Here is a 12,423-nt window from a genome sequence, read left to right as displayed (position 1 = left end):
TTGTGTTTAGGCAGTCTGACCTTGGTGAGATGCTGCTGGAAAGAGAAGGGTGTACAAACCAGTCATGCAGATACCATTACATGAAGTAGAGCATACAGGATACCCCCTTAGTCCTACCCCCAGAGTACCCACCCTCGTGCCACAGGGATATATGACTACATCTACATGTACATCTCCCTGCCTCACAACCTACATGAACACTTAGCCCATCAGATTGAGTCATCTAGTCTACATGTGCTAGCCATGTTGTATTCAGACTTTAGAAACAAGTGTTTTGTCATCAGACTTCAACAAGTGTAAATTGGGGACTTCATAACTATTAAGTTGGCTTGGTTTTGACTGCTGCTGACCTGACATATGAGGTCACAGGCTCAAATCCAGCTGTTGTATTTTTGTCAATGGTTTTATGTTGATATGTTGAGGGGGTTGTCAAGCAACTGATACAGGGCCACTGTCACACAGATGATAAATTTTTGAGCAATGGACAGTGCCAATCTAATTAAAGGCATAAAAAATGTAAATGTGGTTATATTTGGGTTACCATACGTATGCTTTGTTATTTCACCCAGAATTAAAGCTGAGTTGTACAGACATTGATTTTGTTTTTGTTAGAAACAACTTCATGTACATGTCTGCGTTAGTAAGATTAACTTTTGTGGAAATGTACAAGCACAGTGTACTTATGACGGCCTCGCAGACCAGATTGTGCACAGTATAGTTCTCTTTCATATGACTCATTATAAATGTGTCGATTTCATCTATTATTCCACTTATTGTGACGTTATGACAATGTAGTGTGTTACGTTTGAATAACAGCTCTGCAAACACTACGTGTCATCAGTATAGTGGCGATAAGTTTGTTTTAGAAAGAAAAGACAAAATAAGTCTCCTGGTTTTTGTTGATCTACATTATGGCTTTTGTTGGTTGAGCTTGTAATAGCCACTTACCATCCATCCATACATGTAAATGTATACTTTATGAAAACACCCATGTAGATACACAGTACACGTACTTTCAGTTTGTTTTACTAAAGTACTTTGTTAGTTTCTCCTCAGTTCAGAATGGTAATAATAAACAATATAATATTTTGTGATATAAAACAGTAGTTTAACAACACATTTATTTAATTATTTGAAGTTACCTGTGGTAATTATGTTCTGTTTTGTAGTGCCTAAAACTTGTTGTTTTTTAGCTTTATAGATGCATATGGCCTATGTTCTCAGTTGGCATGTGCTGTGGCTCACACCAGGGCTGCTTCAGAGTGTGATCACTAAAGAGAGACAGAGAGAGTCCAGGTTGAGCCTGAAGAGACCAGGGTACAGGAAGGTTTATTAGCTTTGGTGATAAGTACATCTACAGTGACTTGGCCTCTGATTTATGTTCCATCTACCCTCTACCACATGGCCAGTTTCCTGGTACAGCCACGCCCACTTTGGGCCATGCATATTCTGTTATTGGCTTTAGTAGAGGTGGTGAATGGAAGGAGGGGTGAAGGACACATAGAGTCAGGGGTGTATGTATGTGGGTGTACTAAGTAATAGTCCTAAGGGCAAATGACACTTGTGGGGCCTTTCCAGTACAGCATCAAAATCTGCTGACAAGGGTCAGATGGGCATTTGGTTTAATAGTTGTGACAGTATTAAGAGCTGATCTTTGGTGCATTCACTGGGTCTGCCGTGTTTACATCATCATGCTGACGTTTTAATTGACCAACACTGTGGCCTTGGTTTTTTTGGCACCCTCTCCACCCATGTGAATTCTGGTAATAGTTTGTAAATGTGCATTTGTTGTAACCAATTCAAGGACTGGATTCCAGAGCCAGTGAGAAGCCATTAAACTGTTTTATGTACAGTTTTGAAGCAAGCATGTGACAAGCCTGGTCTTAAGTGTTTCGCCATTTATAAAGTTAATGGTAATGAAAAAGTGCATTTGTAAAAAATTTTGTTTCATGTAGATATATATTTACAGTAATATGTACATGTACATGTACGCTAGAATAAAATGCCTTAAAATGCAGTTTTATTTTTTAACCCCTATTCACAGCCCTGCCTAGTGTATTGTGTTTATATCTTTGATGGATTTTTTTTTATGGCTGGCTTCCTCTCCACCTGTAAGTGGGTAGGTCTTGCAGCAAGCTACGGATGGTTGTTGGTTCCCTCTGGTCTCTGGCCGGTTTCCTCCCACCTTAATGCTGGGCGCCGTCATATAAGTGAAATATTTTTGAATACGGCCTAAAACACCAATCAAATAAATAAGTAAAAAAAATTTTATGCCCAACTTGGAACTTTTTCACCTTTGCCAGGGTGGTTAGTGATTGGTCAAGGTAGGCCACCTACAAGGACCTGAAACTCGTTACTGGCAAACTTTCGGTCTGCAGACCTGCAGGCCGTATTGGTGGAAGGCATTTCTTTGCAGCCATCTTTATGTCCGCTGCTTCATATTGTCATCAAGGCCCTTGAGATACTTAGAGCAGGGGAATGAAGAAATTAAGTTCAAGACTGGGTTTGAACCTGCACTTCTGGTACATGCACCAACAGCTGGCAGTGGCACACTTTACCAATGAACCACATTCTGCCGTTCACCCAGTTTAAAGATACAGGTACATGTACATTTGTGTATGTTAGGTTTAGAGGTAAGATCTAATTCAATACAGCCTGGATTAGAAAGAAATATTACACCATGCTCAATAAGGGAAATAAATCAGAAGTAAGTCTGAAGTGAGCACATGTGTCTGATGGCCAGATGGATAACTTGGGAACTATATGGAGCAGGGCTCTTGGGCTGAGCTTCACACAAGGAACAATTTCAGGCAGGGCGAGTAGTTCTCCCCAAGTATGAGTAGCACTAAGGGCTCTTAAACCAGAAACAGTTGTATCTGCAATAGGAACAGTTGATTATGTACATGTAGTTGCACATGTACTTCAAAAGTCACACGCATGGTATGCATTATAGAGAAGTACATATACACACACTGACTGCATTTTGTCCGGTATACAGTGCAGGGGCATATACAGTAATGTACCATATACTAGTAGATCACCCTGAACCTCAGCTGCAATCTGATAGTATTTGAACTTTATACTTGGGCATTGGTTGACATGGTAACCAAGTAAAATACCCTAGAATTTGGTCTTATCTGGCACTATGTATGTACACAGCACATGCCTTTCACACTGCAGCGGCTGTGTTGTGTTTGTTTGGGAGCTGGTGATACAGTATATATATACTTATCCATGCAGTGTGTGTTCTGTAGTACAAGTGTAGCAGTGATGGAGTGTCTCTGAAGCCTTCGCTGCCATGTTTATTGCTGCGTGTCTCAGAAGTACTTGACGTCTGAGGAATTCTGCAATGGGAGATGTGATGTAGCCAGTCTGTATTACTGTGTGTGAGCGTGCCAGTGGAGATTCGGTTTATTAGATGCATGGCCATTGGGCAATGCTGAATGCTACTTCTGTTCTCTGTTTACCACAGAGTGTTCAAGGCTGAAGCCTAACTGGGGCACCCTTTAACCCATGTTGCCCAGAGGGGTGAAACCTGGAACTATTTATACCAAGAGGAGAACTTGGGCATCTGTACAGAGTTAAGGTAAGTTTTGCATCATACACATTTGATCTTTGCTTAAGTGGTTTCTATATTAGGGATAATGGTCTTAAGTTCCACTTGTATGTTGCACACGCACATTTCTTTTTTCTTATGTTGTAATAGATTTGATGAAGTATATTGCTGTACTTGATAGAGTACCATGGGTTGCATTCTGTTGCACCCATGTACATTGTACCTCTTGTCATTTAGAGACTGCGCACATCTGAGCACTACACTCTCATGAGGCAGTGGCAAGCCGACACTGAGGTGAATGATATGGGAAGGTGTAGGGATATGAACGAGAAGAGAACAATCTGCATACCATATGTAAATTGTGAATGTCAACCAAAAGCTAGTTTTGGACTTACATGAAGCTGTGAATGAGAGTTTTGCATTTAAAACCCAGTGTAATTTAGGCAGTATTTTCACCGCCATGTCGGCGAGTCAAACGGCAAATTTATGCCCAGGTGTCCGTAGCCTCAAATACTTGAAATATTGATGTACATGTAATTGTGAAGCATCAACAATATTTACAGCATGTTTTTTTCTGCGAAAAACTTTTGTAGATTTTAATGGCATATGTATCGAGTGCTCGCTACCTGCAGCCTATACGGTTATATCATGGCACTGCTGATCGACACTGGGCAATGGTCCGACCAGGTTGTACCACCAATGCGAATGTGACTACAAGTCGAAATGGTTGTCATGTACCAGGGGAAGAGTGGGTGGTTTCCATTTGGCCCTGCTCGGTTTCCTGTACCCAATATTCTTGATCTTGCCCCAGTTTCCTCTACCCAGTATTCTTGAGAACTTACCCGGTTTCCTCTACCCAACATTCTTGAGAACTTGCCTGGTTTCCTCTAGCCTACATATTTGAGAACTTGCATGTCAGTAAACTGCTCTCTAATAAATACATGTAAATAACTTACATGTACTGTTAGGCAGTATGTATGTAAAGGCACCATGCTATAGAGTATGTGTAGATGTACATACAGTGTACATGAGCTCCAGTCCATGTTATTGTTCATGATTTAATGGTGTTGAATGTTCACCTACTTGTTCGTGTACACGAAGTCGCCTTCTGAAAGAAATCCTATGCGGTATAGCAGTGAACAACCAATCTATAGAGGTAGTAATATGTGTTTAGTGTGTGGTTATCACATACGTGTGTATGTATATAGATATTCATTGTGACAAGTCACTCACACATGTACATGTGTAATTTTCAATCACTACCATCTGAGTTTTAATCCATCCTTGTGCACAGGCTGACGGGAAACCTGTAATGGACACCCACCTCTATTACAGCTTGAATGTATACATTTGTGCAGTATGTCCTGGAGAACTTGTAATTTACCACATTACAACTGTAGGTGTATATATGGGTTGTATCAACTTGCAGATTAAGTATAATGACTCATGATATCAACAATATGCAAGACTGACATTGTTTGTGATTGTTTGTGCGGAATGATCACATTTAATTACTGATAGGTCATTTTTAATGATAGTTCAGTAGAACATACATTGTAATGCTAAGCCATACGTGTATAATATGGCTTTGCACTTGGACACATACATATATGTACTGGCAATGATCCAGCAGCCTCTCTCCAATGCAGTCGCTATGAGTTTAAGTCCAGCTCATGCTGGCTTCCTCTTCGATTCTACATGGGAAGGTCTGCCAGCAACCTGTGGATGGTCTTGGGTTTCCCCTGGGCTTTGTATGTTTTCCTCCCACCATAATGCTGGCTGCTGTCGTATGAGTGAAATGATTTATTTATTTATTTATTTGATTGTTGTTTTATGCTGTACTTAAGAATATATCACTTATATTGGGAGGAAACCAGGCAGAGCCCGGGGAAAGCCCATAACCATCTGCAGGTTGTGCCAGACCTTCCCACATACGGCCGGAGAGGAAACCAGCATGAGCTGGACTTGAACTCACACCGACAGCATTGGTGAGAGACTCTTAAGTCATTACGCTGTGCTAGCGCCCTAACCAACTGAGCTACGGAGGGCCCCAAGTGAAATAGTCTTGAGCACTTCGTAAAACACCAATCAGATTAATAAATAATAAATATATGTACTGGACTCGCCTGTGAGACTTAATCGGTGAGCTAGGCATATTGACTGAAAAACAAAATTGTTGTCATGTTCAACGTTGTTAGCTACATGTAGCTAGTTGGCTCTAATTTAATTTATGATAGATGTATTGTGGATTAGACAAGAATTCAGTTTCTAAAAGCACATATTTGTCTGTTGGTTCCTAAATCACAAAGGACCTCTTGTGACCTTGTTCATGTGGCGACATGCGCATGCAGTATAATTATGCCTACGAGTGATTGCTTTTCTGCTTAGCCAAACTTTATTACTACGTTCGTGGACAAGATAGCCTGTCCAATATGTGAAAATAATACCAGCAGACCAGATGGAGAAATTGGTTACATACTTGTGGCATTCGTATATGTTTCATGCTCGGCTCTAGAGCACGTCTATGGTTAGGACCTGACTCATCTCCTTGTCTAAGGATCACTGAGAAAAGAGGGATGGGTTAAGGGTAGGGTAATACTGTAATTATACCCAGGAACAGTTAAGCTGTCTCTGGCTACCCCTTAGGGTCACCTGGGTGTTACTGTGACGGGTATGGCTTCCTAGGCATTTGCCCAGGCCCTCAAGTGCCATCTGTCTTGTTGACTGCAGATATTTCTGTGTTGGAAATATTTAAGAGAGGGATAGCTACCGGTAAATAGCACAGCAGTGAAGGCACAAATTTGCATTTTTATTGCGTATATGCTTTCTCTCTATGCATCGATGTGTAAAATTAAAATCAATATAATCTTAGGTACCCTAAATGACCTAAAATTTTGCTCACAAAAGTGCATTTTTAGAGGCAAGTGAATGTCTCAAAATTTTTGGTGCTGACAGTTACATTTATCTAGTAGAATATCACTAAACACTTTCCTACAATCAATAGAACTCTCAGAATTAGAAAAAAAATGGGCAAGTTGGTCACAGACAAAATGTATGGTCATATAAGGCATTTTTAGATACTTGTAATCCATGTATGTTTTCATTTTTATGCAAAGTGAAAGTTTTACCCTCTGATTTCTCCATTGTTCATCATTGTATAAGACAAGCATTCAAGGTTGTGAGTTAATATCAATAAAAGGAATAAAAATGATATAAAACTCAATGAAATTTTATTAAATTTGTGTGAGGACCTATAAATGTAAAACCAGAAAACAAATTCTTGCATGAATTTATTGGATGTAAGCATACATCCAAAATTGGCTTTTATTGTACAGTCTCAACATCACCACAGTAAATGTATATGTACACGTGTTTCAACAAAAATGGTAGCTTTTGTTTCCCTGGGGCCCCCAGTGAAGGTGGGTGGGGATTTTCTGTGTGAACACAAGACAAATATACAGCAAGAGTTTAAAATAAGCTGACAGCTGTGGGATCACTTCCTGCACTGCTTGTGTCTTTCTGTGGAGTCCCTGGTCATTCTCTATGCCCTGCACATTGCCTTGATTTTTAGACTCCATGAAAATAAACCCCACAGAAAGCCTAGTTAAATCTGTAGGTGCTGTGCATGAAGACTGGGTGACCAGTAGGCCTACTACATGCACTGCACACATGTTGTCCCCCTCCCTCTATCTTACTTGTGTCTCAGCTTTACTACCAAATGTTTGCATTCCAAAGACGTTTGTGATTTTAGAGATTTTGTTCCCATTTAGATTTGGCCTAGAATTCCAAACCTGTTGGCCAAGGGGAGAACTTATGGGGAGTTAAGACAAGGTGTTGAATGGGATCCTAGCTGTGTAGTATGGTGGTCTGTTAGGATCACCTGTCTAAACACAACATGGACCTGTTTACATTTGTAAACTGTTATTACAACTGTTCTCTATTAGACCCACAAAAGCCCAACCCTGGCTCCCTATTAAACAATTAACTCCTTAATTAAATTGTTTACTTAATTTCTAATTGCCTGCCAGTTTCTCAACTTTATAAGCTGGATATTTAATGCATCTGCAAAACAAAGGTGTTTTTAGAGCTGTCGTTCTATTTTTAAACCTGCCAGGGATTCTGGCTGAAAGATATATTTGTCTCAGTTGGTCTATAGGTGAAGAATATGCAGTAATGATATGCAAGTACCGGTACGTGCATACACTTTACAGGTTCTTTTACATATAATGAAGATTGCAGCGTAAGTAATAATGCAGGTTATTAGACATCCAGGTTATAAGACTGGTCAACTGGAAACATTGTAGGTGCTTAGATTGTAGGTTGAAAGTGAGGTTTTATCACTGCAACATCGGTGATAACTGTATAATGTTTTTTCAGTAGACTAATATAATTATGATTTTCTATTTTAATTGCAGGGTAATTTTTTTATTTTTTTTTTTATTTAGCGCTGCAAGGTAAGACAGAATGGTGTGACAGCAGTGAATATGTATTATGTTCTACCTTCAAGTTGAGAGAATGGCATGTGTGCAATTTACATCAAAGTAAATTTACCTGTATTGTATACAAAAACATGTTAAATTACTCTATGTATAGTGCAGGTACTGTAATTCGTAAACCTTTTCCCATGTCTGCATGGTGTTTATTCCAGCATATTCTGAAGACATTATTCTGTGTTGACTGATAAAATTATACTTTTTGCGAAGCCCTGAAACTAGGGAATGCAACCAATGTAGTTTTGTCATCAGAATCAAAGTGAAAATGTGTATAAATCGCACTGAAAGTTCCACTTTCATATGAGAAAATGTTGAGGAGGTCATGATGCTTTGCAGATTTAATAAGTAATTGATTAACATGCGGTGGTTGATAGAAATGATGTCGGCTAAGAAAGTCATGGCAGCTTTACGTGTATATCCTAGAGCATACACTGTCTGTCCAAAATGAGATTTTTGGCTGAAGGCTTTCTTCTCTGTATCTTGTTTTGTAGGCTCAGTGTATATATTACTTGGTCTTAGAGAGTGTGTTCGTCATTGGAGCATAAGGGAAGGGAGTAAAAGTATAACAAGCAAAGCCATTAAAAATATTGTAAAGCTGTTAGCATTTCCTGCCTGCAAACCATTGTCAGGGGGCCAGTGTGACCCCAATGAAAAACAGCTGCATGCAAATAACCGAGCTGACCTCATTATTAATAAAATTAGGGCCAAAAGAAACTCCTGTAAGTCTTACAAGGTTTTCATATATGTGGTGGATAGATTTGCATAGTAAAGGATGGAAGTATTGGAGATTTGCTATGCATGTGTCAGGCTTGGTTTAGAGCTGCACTTATGGGGTATTTTAGGGCATATAGTGGAGCACATCTATGAGCAAGTGTAGACAGATTTATGTTTTTATCAAAATGGGTAAGTCTGAGTAGAAACCAGGACAACATGTAAAGATGCCTGTTTAATACAAACTGCAGTGTGTCAGAACTTTTAAAAAAGCCAAGACCTTCAAAAAAGGGGTGAGTGTGATACAAGTACATTTATTATGTACAGTTTCAGAAACTTTTACCATTTTACATATTTTTATGCCCAGCCTTTGATGATGAAATTACATACACTTGAAGAAACCTCTTTAGATGCTGATAACCAAGAATTCATCACAAATCCCATGACTTATGAAGAAATGTGATACATGTGTGTATGTACAGTTTCAGAAATTATTGCTATTTTGCACATTGTCATGCTTTTTTTTTATTGTGCCCAGTGTGTGGTGAAGAAATTAAATACACTTCAAGAAACCTCTTCAGACATTAATAATCCAGAATTCTTCACAGTTATGCCATGGCTTACGAAGAAAATGGTAGAATGCAGCAAATTGATTGAGTGATCGAGTGCTGTTGAATTGTTAATACAAGGTAGATGTACATGTGCAGATACGGTAACTTTTAACTTTACGAAATTCTTGTGTTGATTTATAAATCAAAGTGCATACAGGTTATATTTGAGCACTATGAAGTATCGTAGTAGCTTGTACATGTATGTTGATGTCAGTACTGTGGACTACTTCGCAATCTTGATAGCACAATGTTTACATGTGGTTATACCCAAGACAAAAACATATAACATATATATACGGGCACATTTAGACCTCCAGGCATATCTAAGACTAGTAGATTTAAAGTACAGGGATGAAGTAAATCTGGAGGTACATAAAACCCTGTGCATTGGATATGTACATGTACTTGTCCCATGTGGGTATTGTGGACGTTGTACCTGTGCATGTATATTGAGTGTGGTCCCTCTTGGCTCCTACCCAAGTTACATAATGATCTGTCTATGAGCCATCCAATAGAGATAATTACTGTGTGTAAACACTGAGATTACTCAGTATCCTCCCTTGTTTGCTCACTGTTGAATGAAAATTACCAGTGGATCTGTTTCCTCTGGTCATAACTGACTGCAGGGTTAGCCTTTGACACAGGCTTCAGTCATGTCAGGTCAAGAGCTCTGTGTGTGTCTGTTAGGCTTTGCATGCACAGTTCGACTTGCGTCGGGTCTTAAGCGCTTGTTCATGTGAAATAATGATGCAACATAACTGGAGTTGTACTCCAATGGTTTCATGTCTGCCAGTGAATCTTTAATTCACATCAGCAACTGGAACCAACTCTGTGTGATCAATTTATTTCTTCAGTCTTGTCCTAAGTTCTTGGGTATTCCAGGCTTTAAAGTGCAGGTACATGTACATGTATGTTCTATTTTTGTCAGGATTTTCCTAAATACAGTGCTATGCTAATCCCCTATGCTCTGCCTGGTTTCCTCCCACCATGATGCTGGCCGCCATCATACAAGTGAAATATTTTTGAGTACAACATAAAACACCAATCAAATAAATAAAATAAATCACTCATGGTTAGTATTATAACCAGAACCACTAACACGCATAAAATATACATGCACTGTGTTGAATCAGAAGAGCAAAATTAAGCTCTGTACAATGTAGATGGTGTTGATTATAGAAGTGTTGTGGGCTGACCATACTGTATATGTACTTACGAAGAAAGGGAATAATTCATATCTATTTCCTCCGTGGCATGGTGGCTAGCAGGTTAGCTTAGCACAGTGATCCACAAGCCTCTCACCAATGCAGGTGTTGTGAGTTCCCGTCCAGCTTATGCTGGCTTGTTCTCTGGTCAAACGTTGGAAAGTCGGCTAGCAGACTGCCTGCGTGTGATTACCTCTCCCCGTGCAAAAGATCAGGAGTGTGATTTGCATATCTAGAGATCCACTCTCCTCAGATTTTTGATTTGGTCAGACCTGTGTTTTAGTGACACGTCTAGACTTTGTTGTGTGTGGGAGTGTGATAGCTCACCTCAAATTCAAAGGCCTGGACCACTCTCGTATGTAAGTGAAATATTCTTGAGTACACATAAAACACCAATTAATAAGTAAATAAATGAATAAAATAATTCATAACTGTGGTATGTCCTCTGTAACTTTTGATTTCTAGTTAACAAATGAGAGCGCATTGCTCATACTTTTCCAGCAAAACAAAAAAGCTTTAACCCACATCTACTGTCACAGGTCAAGTTCACATTTAGCTTGTTAACCGTTGTAGACATTCTCTCTAAAACTGTCTAAACTCTCTCTAAACATGGATTCACCAGTGACCTTTGCATATGATAAAATTGTATTCATCAACTCAATTTCAGAGCTCCTCTTTGGCTCATTAACTCTTGTTAACATTATGTCTGCAAAACAGCTATGTTAGATTAATTGAATCCGCTTGTTGTGCATGAAGGACTGACCTTTGACATACTTTCTCAGGTCAATGTTCAAATTTGGCTTCTTGTTAGTCCTTGGAAACAGTCTCTCGAAATCTTCATGGGCAGTACTATACCCATGCTTTGTGAAAGTAGGTGGCTGGCAGAAGGATGTACATGTAGCTGTTGTGATGAGCACAGCTTCATGTTTAACATCTGCACAGAGATGTACAGTAATGATCAACAACATCAGTTGTGTCAAATTGTGTGAACGAAAATAAATTTGCAAATCAGCTGGATAGCAACTAACATCAGGCCTTTGTGGAGAGAAAAAAACTTACATGTGCATAAAATAATTGATGTGTTTGTGAATGAAAGTAGGTCTCTTTAAATTTCCATCAGTTTTGTCTCATCAAGAAAATGTGCCACATGTCGTGGATACCCTGATATTATGTTTGTCCCTCCAAATAGCACTTGTGCATGCAGTGGCATTGATGCCTTTTCCCCTGTCATTAATTCTGACTGGTCATTCAGCTGCTACAGATCCCTCTCCACTCAGGGGTGTTTATTCTCTCATCTCCAGACAGGGGTGTTCGCTAGACCAGAATGGCTGACAACTCCCGCTGTTATTAACACCCCAAAACAACATTCTCACCAGCTTCCCTTCAAAATATCATATGTCAAAAATTTTCCCTGGTGTGGAAATAGAGGCGACTTTCATGAGAGAAGGGAGGGAGATTCTGTACATGTACGTAGTATTCCTAAAAATGTACAGTATTTAATTTAAACGAAAGTCAAACATTAATAATACGAGCAAGCTCCAAGTTATGACTTTTGGTAAATGAGTTTCTCACAGTTTTCCTGATTCTGAGAGTTCACTTGATCTTAGATCCGTTTTTTTTTTTTTTTTTTTTTTTTTTCTTTTCCTCCAATCAGATTCCATGTTTGATTTCGTTCTTCATCATCCACAAGCACATACCACGCACATTCAAAATTTCACACTTATGAGTCTAAAATCCCAACATTTTCCATCGCTCTGAGAATTCATCTTGTTTTCCGGTTACTTCAGATATATATTTTTCTAACCTGTAGTGGTTTGCTGTATCTTTGATCAGGTGCTTTAGATTCA

The 12,423-nt window shown here is 39.2% G+C and overlaps 1 protein-coding gene across 2 annotated transcripts in view; it reads left to right on the top strand.

The window, feature by feature from the left end:
• Positions 1-12,423, top strand: part of LOC135474812 (ack-related non-receptor tyrosine kinase-like) — an 82,694-nt gene that overhangs the window by 10,255 nt on the left and 60,016 nt on the right. For both annotated transcript variants that reach the window (XM_064754409.1, XM_064754408.1), the window contains exon 2: positions 3,473-3,586. The gene's annotated coding sequence lies outside the window, so the exon portion shown is untranslated. The remainder of the gene's footprint in view (positions 1-3,472; positions 3,587-12,423) is intronic.

This window comes from Liolophura sinensis, chromosome 9 (genome assembly GCF_032854445.1).
Source record: "Liolophura sinensis isolate JHLJ2023 chromosome 9, CUHK_Ljap_v2, whole genome shotgun sequence".
NCBI classification, from domain to species: domain Eukaryota; kingdom Metazoa; phylum Mollusca; class Polyplacophora; order Chitonida; family Chitonidae; genus Liolophura; species Liolophura sinensis.
Note: the sequence above shows the minus strand (reverse complement) of the source record. Positions and strands in the feature narration are given on the sequence as shown.